Here is an 11,197-nt window from a genome sequence, read left to right on the forward strand (position 1 = left end):
ATGTAGTTTCATCCAGAAACTGTTCCTTTAGTAATTTAGGGGGCCCCCTAACCTCGTGATCGTACACCAACTCAAAGGGACTAAACCCGGTGGACTCGTTCGGCATGTTCCTAGTGGCAAAGAAGAGGAAAGGGATACCCTTATCCCAGTCTTCGGTGCACTCCAGACAATAGGCCCTGAGCATCGTCTTTAACGTCTGGTGATACCGTTCCAGAGCCCCCTAGCTGAGACTGGGCTTGGTAAGCTGAAGACTTTAGCTGTCTGACTCCAAACTGATGCATTGCCTCTTGAAACAACCCCGACATGAAGTTAGAGCCTTGGTCTGACTGGACCTCTTTAGGTAAGCCATACCGAGTGAAAAACTGAACCAAAGCCTCCACCACCACCTCAGATGTAATCTTCTTTAGTGGAATGGCTTCCGGAAACCTAGACGACACATCCATGACAGTCAACAAGTACCTATGCCCCGACTTGGTCCTGGGTAAAGGACCGATACAGTCAATTAACACTTGACTGAAGGGTTCCTCAAAAGCCGGAATGGGTACAAGTGGGGCTGGTTTGATTGACGGTTGAGGCAATACCTATCATCTGACAAGAGTGGCATGTTTTACAATACTCCACTATATCCCTGTGTAATTTAGGCAACAAAAATGTGCCATACACCGAGCCTGGGTCTTCCTTATTCCCAAGTGCCCCACCATGGGTATCTCATGGGCCAACCGCAATATTACCGATAACAGGTAGGCACCGCCACCTGGTGTACAACAGACCACTCGTCAGGAGGGGGACTGTTGGGAGGCCTCCCTTTCCTCATCAACACACCGGCCTTCATATAATAGCACTCGGGAACCTCCTTAGCCTCAGACGGGGACAGAGCCGTCTGTCTTATGTCACTTAGAACAGGATCTGCCTGCTGCTCCTCCATTAGAGAGGTGCGAGTGAACTCTACCTTTGTAGGGCACTCCTCTCCACCCTTCCTGTTACCACCTAACTGTGGGAAATTTGTTTCCACTAACCAGACCTCACACTCCTCCGTTTCATTCCGTTCCTCCGTTTTTCTCTCTTCTTGCTTCGCCTCACACCTCTGCGATCTAGTCACTACACAAGCTGGGAATATGCCTGGGAATTCTTCCCGTAACCTCTCTGTTTCCAGTTGTTCCACCCGCTCATCCGAAGCAATGGGAGAGGTGCTGACCCTATCCCCCGCTAAGTCAATCCGCAAGAGAAAACTCACCCCATCTATCGGGAGAGAGGGAACAACTCCCACGGTCACCATACCCGAGATCAAGCCCAATTTCAGATCCACCCTACACAAGCTTCCCTGTACTAACACACTAGTATTCATCTTGCCTGGAGTTCCCGGCCCCTTCTCAAGCAACATCAGAGACTGTGTCGCCCCCGTATCTCGTAGGATAACTACGGACTTAGTTTCCCTATAAAAACTTCACCCCTCGAAACAAAATTCCTATAGCTGTCTAACATAGGGCTCCTGCCATCTGCCCCGCCCCCTCTTTCGCCTTAACAGACACCACAGAACTAGGCTCTACCTCATTCGTGCCACCAGGACAATCAGCCACCGTATTGACCAGGGCAACAGGTCTCCCATAGCTCTTTCGCTTCTCGTCCCTCTGCAACTTCCAGCACTCGGACTTAAGGTGCCCTTTACCGTTACAATAATAACACGTCACCCCTCTACTAAACCCAAACCTCTTCTGGATCCCATCTGGCTGTCTAAGTGAAGCCCGTTTCCCAGATTGGCCACTATTATCCTTACTACAGAACCTCGTTTTCTCTTCTGCCTTTAGGCCGGTCTCTTCTGCCTGATGCCCCTGTGTCAATAGTCATTTTTACGACTTTTCCCTCAATCTTTACGTCGCACGTTGGTAGCTTGTCCCCGTGCTGCCTTTCACCAAACGTGTACTCGTCGTCCGAGGAATCCGACTGATGTGCTTCCATCTCCGCTGTAGAATGCTTGTTCTCTGCGACGTGATACGCTGACTGTTCTCTTCTCTGTCTTGATCTACACACTGCAGCGAAATGGTTAAGCCACCCACATGATCTACAAGACTTGCCCCTGGCTGGACATAGCTTACTTTGGGGGTGTGGATACAGTCCAGCACAATTTCGGCACGTAGCCTTCCTACCCACCATTCGTGAGGGCTTCTGTATCTGTGCAGTAGCTTCCGTCGGCTTTTGTCTAGCCTGCTGTTTCTTATGAAACGGTTTTGAATGAAGTGTTGACGGTCCTACCATCGTTGTCACCTTCAATACCACTTGCCTGTGCTTCTGACAGCTCTATAGTTCGAGATTCCCCTGACCAATGCCCACACCGACGATGTTGGGGGATTTGGTGTGGGAAAGCTTTATATACATGGCGACACAGCACACTCGCAGCGGCGAGTGCGGGAGCGTTCGGCGTTAGTTTTTATGAAGGAAAGTGGATATACAGTGACACAACAGTGGAACTGTAATTGAGAGGTACGGTAGTAGGGCCTATTTGTGAATGTGCGTTCATATTATTTTCAGTTTTTACTGACTCTGTCTCAAGTGCCTGTGTTCACTCCCTGTGTCGGGCAGCGTGATGAAAACTTCATACACTTCGTCACCAGCATAGTGTAGCTCATAGGGTCTATCCCCCAGGGTACTGCCGGAACGTACCCTGGGTACGGTCCGGTATACTGGAACGTACCCTGGTCACTATTTGATATGGTTAGGGTTAGGATTAGGGTTAGGGTTCGGGTTCGGGTTAGGGTTATGGTTAGGGAGTAGGCGTAGGCGACTCCCTAGACTCGTTAGTGGAGTAGGCGAGGTACGGTCCGGCATATTAGATAGTACCCAGCCCTCTCAGCCATAGTGTAGCATCATAGCTCTTTTCCGTTTTGGCGTGGTTATGTTTAATACTATCATCAGATTCTCCAACTTCGCCACCCATTTCGCCCATCTCAGTCCAGTGTTGCCACTGTCCGCGTGCACGGCGAACGCTGGAAATTGTGGTAGGTGGTTGCCAGCTTTCTGTAGCACAGGCACTTGAAGCGTTTCAAGAAAATATAATGCTAACTAAATACGAAATCTATTTACTACCAAATTCTTAATGTTTCTATACTCACTTTCACCTATTATTGCCGACAGTTTCCTGTATTTCGTATTTAGTTAGCATTATATTTTATTGAAACGCTTCAAGTTCCTGTGTTCTGTAGCACCAGTGCTCGTACGTAGGCTGGTACACGTAGGCTTCGATCGATATGGCAAGAAAACACGATCACCCTGAGACGTTTCAGTTTCAATTTCAGTTGCTAGAACAAACGGCTGCGCTGCTCCAACTGGCAATTGACACTGGTTATGCACTCTGACACCGCTTTTCCCGTATAGATGTGCGTTTGCTCCTTCGTTTCAACCGTCAAAACACGTGTACGTAAACGAATACAGAAAGTAAAGCATAACATACTGACTACACTACATAAAGTGTAAGCAAAATCACTGGAATTGTGTTGTACGTCACTGGGTATACACAATTGAAAACTTATTCAGTTGCTGTTGTCATATTCATACCTCCCAAATTCGAAATCATAGTTCAGTGGGTGACAATTTACAGATATTCTTTCAACCCACCGAGAAGCATTGTTTATACATTGATGTAGTGTCATAGATTGCTTTGCAGTGCGGCGGGGGCCGGATGCTTTTTTGTCTACTGATCACAAGCTGTTTTGTTTGTAATGACATGTTTATGAGTGGTGTAGTCTGACTCTATATTGTGGAGAGAACAGCCTGTCGCAGACACGTGGACGTTTTGGATCAGTTGGTTTTGGGATCAGTTGGATCTGTGGCATCGTGTGGATGTGTTTCATTTACTGATAGATGTTTAGACAATTTTTGACATTAAGTTGTCAACAGAAAGATTTATTATTTTATAATTATGGTAAGGTATTTATGGTAACATGCATACGTTCACACTTTCATTCGCAATAATGTCTAAAGCTTGAGGAACGCATGTATATAGAGCAGAGCTATATATATATTTTTGTAGTTTGTATTATATATACATATATATATCTATATATTTGATAACGTCTAAAATATAGCTAATGGTATTATTTTGTTAATCGTATACTGTATATTCTCCTTAATCCTTGATATGAGCTCCTATTGAGGGGAATTCTCTCGGTAAAAATTCTCACGCATGTAATTGTCCCAAGTAACTACAGAAGTATTAAAATGGAAGGAGGGCGGCTCTGTTGTTAGTAAATGTGCTACGGTTGGGCCATGAAATCGCCCAAAAGCTATATTATGAACGATGAAATGTATTTATGTCTGATTTATATTCTATCTTGCCGGCACTCAATTAATTGGGCATTGCTCAATCTAAGGGGACCCATTCTCCACATAAGTGTAATACTTTTTTCCTGAGTGTTCTGGAAATCGTCATATTTAGTGTAATGAAATAAGTAGTGACCTACTGCAGTGCAGTCTTGGAAATAAATTTGAAATCCCAGTCAGGCCTAATTTCAAAATGTTTAGACGATAAGATGCTAGATTCAAAATAATAGGTGATCAGTCCCGGACTGGGGGTCGGACTCCTATTGCCAACACTGCGGTTGTATCTCAGACCGTGTAATAAGTGTCGCAGGATGGCTGTTCGTTGCTCCTATCTGGTGTATGTATTAAATTGTATTTGTTAACAACCACCTTAGTGACCTAGTCAATGCACGTAACACTTAACTCTGTACAGTGCGGAACTAGGTTTGTTTATTTGGTACCGTCGATTGTGACCGATGGTTTTATGCTATACCATCCAGTGTTCGCTCCTTTCTATGCCATTTGTGGTGCAACAGTAGCTCGGGTATCGCTGGCGAAGTATCTGCCGAGCGTTGGCAAAACTGATTCGAGCTAACATTCGCGACATGGGATTAAATGATCGCACACCCACCCGGACAGAGTCGAACGTAATAGTGCGTGTCTTATATTATATATTATCTGGTAAGAGACCGTTAGTTTGTTTTTCCATTTGACGTTGCAAATAGGAAATGGGTTTCTGACCTATTTCCTATTTTTTAAATGAAAATGGAAAATAGGAAATGGGTTTCTGATCCGTTTCCTAATATAAAAGTCTAAATAGGAAATGGGAAATGGGTTTCTGATCCGTTTCCTATTTTAAAAGTCTAAATAGGAAATGGGAAATGGGTTTCTGATCCGTTTCCTATTTTAAAAGTCTAAATAGGAAATGGGAAAAGGAAAAGGAAGGGTGTACGTGCGTGTACCCGCATGCACCCGCGTGTACGAGCGTGTATCTGCGTGTACGTGCGTGTACCCGCGTGCACCCGCGTGTACGTGCGTGTACCTGCGTGCACGTACGTGTACCCGCGTGTACGTGCGTGTACCCACGTGTACGTGCGTGTACCTGCATGTACCTGTGTGTACCCGCGCGTACGTGCGTGTATCTCCGTGTACCCGCGTGTACGTGCGGCGCGTAGAGTTTGTAATAAGTAAAAGTAGTGTATAAGAATCATACGTGATTTTTGTGTACGTAGCCGTCAACATGTTTACGTGTAAGTAAATGTAGTGTATAAGAATCATACGTAATTTTTGTGTGCGTAGCCGTCAACATGTTTACGTGTATAAACGTCCACATCTACAGATAGTGCAAACCCGGATGCAGACACGTACGTACGCGACGTGGTGCAGTGCGCTACAGGCGAGTGGCGAGGGGACCCCTGATGTGACGTCACCTCGCTGGGCATATATATTATGACCACACCTTGGGTGCTCTTCAGTTTCCAAACGCGCGCACATTTACTCTACTATTTACTTCACATTTACATATACTATTTATGTATTAGACTACATTTCCGGACTCGTGAGCAACAATAAATCTTGTGCGTGGAAGCTCATTTGGACTTATGAAATTATTTGTGTGATCACATTTCCTTCAAGCGCAACACAACACGAACGAACTGGGTTTCCTTTCCACCGTTTGGACATTATACAATAACACAACGCAAGGTTCAGAACATTACTACCTATACCCCTATACTTTACTATATACTATACCCCTATACTTTACTATATACTATACCCCTATACTTTACTATATACTATACCCCTATACTTTACTATATACTATACCCCTATACATTACTATAAGCTGGTGTGGCCACATCTGCGTGTACGTGCGTGTATCTGCGTGCACGTGCGGGTACCGCGTGTACGTGCGTGTACCTGCGTGTGCACGGCGTGTACCCGCGTGCACGTGCGTGTACTCGCGTGTACGGCGTGCACCCGCGTGTACGTGCGTGTATTCGCGTGTACGTGCGTTTACCCGCGTGCACCTGCGTGTACCCGCGTGTACGTGCGTGTGAAACTTAGTTGAATTAAGATTTCAGTCCGTGTAGATACGTGATGTGATCGTATAGGTCAGTGGTTCCCAACCTTTTGGACTCCCCGTACCCCTAATTTTTCTACGCTATCTCCTGGTACCCCTTTATAAGGTATCTCCTGGTACTTCGCCCACCATAACAGGGGCGTGTACAGGATTTGTACCAGGGGGAGTCTAACCGTAACCCAAACTTGTGTTCCCAAGTAGCAAAAACTGGATCCCATACCAAATGTATCTACGTGAAACGTCTTATGTCATAACGTCATACATGTAACACTAGGCGCTGTGTATAGTCCTCGCTGTCATGTAATTCATACCAAATATATACATCTAATCTGTATATACCTAAGGGAGTAATTAGGCGATGCTGCTCTATCCGTGGTAACGCGGGGGTCGTTTGATGTCACGGGAGTGAAGCGCCGGCATATAATTATATATATATATATATATATATATATATAGGTGGTCATATATCTGTTACGTACGCTGTGAGTGTGTGTGTGGGGGGGGGGGAAATCTGGTGTCGTTGGAGGAAGAATTATCTTAGGTGTATGTCAGGATTACAATATCATATTACACGTAATACATGTTATAGCACATGCTAATAGTTTTTTAATAATTCTGATTGCGATTTGTGCATTACACATTTGTGAATAAAAATTAGACGAATCTGTTTTCCCGAAATAAATTCCCGTAAAGCTATCATTTGATAATATTTGCTATATTTCGATGTCGTGCTACGCCTTATGAACATTCATAAACGTTTTTTATTAACTTAAACGTAATTTAAAATTAATTTTAATTATGGCTTAATTTGATACAGAGACCAAACTAGGACACGATAAAGTATCTCATTGTGGTTTGATGCCTTTCTTTTCCGAGATGTGTGTTGCTATCCCCCGGGCGTGGAGGGACGGTCACGTGATACAGTTGACGTATACTTCAAAACTTGACAGTACCCATAATCCTAAATCCAACACTAACCCTAACACTAAATATCTATATATCGGATCTCTATATAAAGGGGTGTCATCCACAAAAATTAATCTATGGTGTGGGGACAGATATCACGATGCAAAAACCCTAACCCTAACCCTAACCCTAACCCTAACCCTGATTCTAACCCTAATCCTAACACTAGTGCTGCCACGTTGCGGGACCGTCCCCCCACGCCCGGGGGATAGCAACACCCATCTCTTATTAGCTTAATTTTAGTTTGGAAGTTTATCCCTTCGTTTTGTCCGGAAGAGGGCGGCACATACGCCATACCGACAGCTTTCTGCATTAGCAGTGAAGTATCATCACAGACTAACGAATACCGATCCGGATACGGACTACGGATCCGTTAGTCTGTGGTATCATCTTACTCTAAGCTCTCTCGCCTCGACTAACTGACATTTCGCAACAAGACAGCGGAGTAGGGAATGCATAACGGCGAAGCAACGGGCACATATCGGGGTTGTGAAGAAGAAAAATCTTATACGAAATCCACACCACTCCTCACTCATCACTAACATTTTTGTGTTTTTTTCGTTTAAAATCTCCGTTAAAATATGCGTATAACGCTAGTAATACATTGTTCTTATGACACAGTTATTGCTCTATTGGAGTTAGGATATTGATCTTTGATATTGATATGGATCTTTACTTTCCTATTGTACCCGACAATTAGAGAGTATGATATAGATCAAACGACGTATGTGTAATTTGATAATATTAACAATTAAAACTAGTTACATAACAATAAATTATATTGCATTTATATTACGTATAATAGCTTTAATCACACGCAGCCAATACAATCTCAAATTGGTGTCATTATATTGCACACCATTTCATTTTACGATTGTGATTAGCCGCTTCTGTTAAATTGTGATCTCGGCGATGTTATCTGATCCATGTTTTCTCTTCAGTTCGTCCAATATTCGTTGATTCTGTAGCATGAAAACACAGTTTGTAGACACATTACAGTGACGTCAGCTATTTCGTAACGTGATACCGGTATTCATTGTTATTTTTTAATTGAAGGCTCTAGAAGAATTTACTAGTATCGTAGCTACATCATTTACGACGTGCTAGCTGGCTTCCTGTCATAATTCTTGGATTGTGGGGGTCGTGCTCATTTTATATATGATCTGCCGTCAATTAGCCATATAATAATTCAAATTATGATTATTTACAGAGATATTCTAATCATTACCTCGGCCAATTCCTGCTTTAATTTTACGACAACGCCGATAGATGGTGCTGCAGAGTTTTCCAAGCCACGCTGGCTTGTGTGAGCCTCGGCAGTAGTGAGAACTTTTGTCTCCCGTTCAACACGCTTGCTCGCTCTCAAGCCAAGGACCTAGAAATTAATGTCAGATAGGCAAAACCAAGTGTGAAAATATATAACAGATCCTGTAAAACGTGCGCACACACATGCAATACGCACTAATCATAATCACACTCATCCCACCCAACCCACACACACAAACATCACCCACGAACGGAAACACGCGCGCATGCACGCACATATACATTAATAGTTATAGTAAATATTCACACGATTTAATTTACTTTAATCTATGCAATGACGCAATGAAACCAGCATTTCTGCCGTAGGTCAGTATTATGCCTGGCGCGCATATTTAAGCTGGGGAGGTTATTTTTATCCAAACATCCCCATTGTTCTCATACATAAACGGAGTTGTTGTGTTGTCACACACATGCCTATTGTACTGATACATAAAAAGATCTGCATGAAGCATGATTTAAAATTTTAATACTGACGTGTATTACCGGCACACTGACATACAAAAAAAATCAACGTGAAAACGCGCATTACCTTGGGCACAAACATCATGGCGAGAGTAAATGCCGTCCCAAACAGGATGAAGAATGCTTTAATAATAAAGACCAGGACGGTGTGCTGGCTCGTCACAGACAAGAGAGGAGTGATGATTACGCATAAGATTAGAATGTTGAAGATGCAGATGCCAGTATTCGTGCTGTCTGTGCTGTTCACTGCCATCGTCCTGTGAAAAAAATTGTTTTCGACATTTATTGAATAAATTTATATAATACTCTGGTCGTCGGCGACGATATATACTGCTATAAAAATAAATAAATATATATATATATATATATCAAGAGCTAATAATACCTCTATATATATATACCTCGCTTAATTCGTATCAGACAGACGGGACCACGGCATTTTCGATGAATTACGTAATCAGCGTATTTAGACTTAATTTAATCCGTAGGTATATAGAAACGACGAAATAGATAGATAATTCGTGTAAACAACAATTTATAAATGAAATTAATAACATTGTAATAAAAAGATCTGTTTGTTCAATGTGATTTTTAAATAGATCGACACATCAATAATCAGTGCAAATTACGAATTATACAACGGAAATTCAAGGGAATAAACGAGAAATATTGGGACCATGTGCACATGTTTTTGTACGAATTAGGTCATTCTACGAATAAAGTGATGACTGACTGTCTGTCTGTCTGTCGAGGTTGACTGTCTGTATTTGTATCTGAATTACATACAATAAAGATTTAATCATAATATTACTACTAGTAGTGATAATAATAGCGTGTTGTAGACTAAACTCTGGTCTGTGAGCCGAAATGTCGAATTACTACACTAATCACAGACACCATAGTGTTATTAGTAAGCTATAGTTTCGCTTGTTGAAAATCAACTGAGTCTGTAGTGTACAGTAGAGCTACGAAATATGTAACCCAACCAGGCTGTGTGACTAACGTCAATATACACAGTAGATACACATATACACAGGGTTAGGGTCCCCTAACCCTAGCAAGGACCGTTTCTTGGAGCTACGAAATATGCAGCTCGACCTCGATGACCGACACGACACTGTCGACGTGCGACACTCATTTCACATTTGCAAATTACATTGACTTTTCCTTGAACATTTATCAATTTTATGTTACTTACGCTATCTGTCAATTTGATGAACTTGTCTCTCCGTCTTCGTTATAGTCCGTTGGACTTTTCAAGACTATTCTTTATGAGGTTATGATGTTAAGAGGCTAGTACAAAACATCAGCTGAGTGCTTGTCTCGGCGGTGTATAGCCTGTTTAGCAGTCACGTGACAGTGTTTTCTACGCATGAACATGGCACCATGGCACGTGATCACGTATAACCAATCCGTTTCACTTCTCTGTATATATTGTTCTCAGTTATGGATGTGCGTGCGTGATTGGTCTATGGTGGTAGATAGCCAATGACGTCACACTGACGTACACTGACGTCACGACCATACTTTGGTTCATGGAAACATATGCCCACTCCGCGGGTCGTGTGCAACCTCTGACCTGCGTACGTGGCGCGGTAACGTAGCCTCGAGCGCATATCGCGGCCGCCGATTCCGAACCCCCCAACGCCCATCGCTCCTATTGAGCACGCTGGCGCATTGTAAAAAGCCGTTAACCCTTCCCCCTCCCACCACCACCACCATGCGCTATTAAGCTATGGGTCGTAGGAAAGTGTACTAACTCTAATATCTCGCGAACAAATTGGATTACATTTCTAAAATTCAAGATACATCTAAACACATGTCTTAGCTGTGGTCTCTCTGAGTTTTGAGTTTATTGAAGTACGAATAGTTGAATTAATTACCAAAAATATACGTGCGGTACCGCTCATAGGCTAATATACGCACGGCTATGGATGGTAGAAAAGTGTACTATATATAACTACCATATGGCGCGAACGATTTGAGTTACATTTCTAACATTCTAGCTACATACAAACACATGTCGTAGCTATAATCACCGTTGAGTTTATTGAAGCACGAATAGTT

Source organism: Priapulus caudatus, unplaced genomic scaffold, assembly GCF_000485595.1.
Source record: "Priapulus caudatus unplaced genomic scaffold, Priapulus_caudatus-5.0.1 Scaffold229, whole genome shotgun sequence".
In the NCBI taxonomy this organism is placed as follows: Eukaryota; Metazoa; Priapulida; class Priapulimorpha; order Priapulimorphida; family Priapulidae; genus Priapulus; species Priapulus caudatus.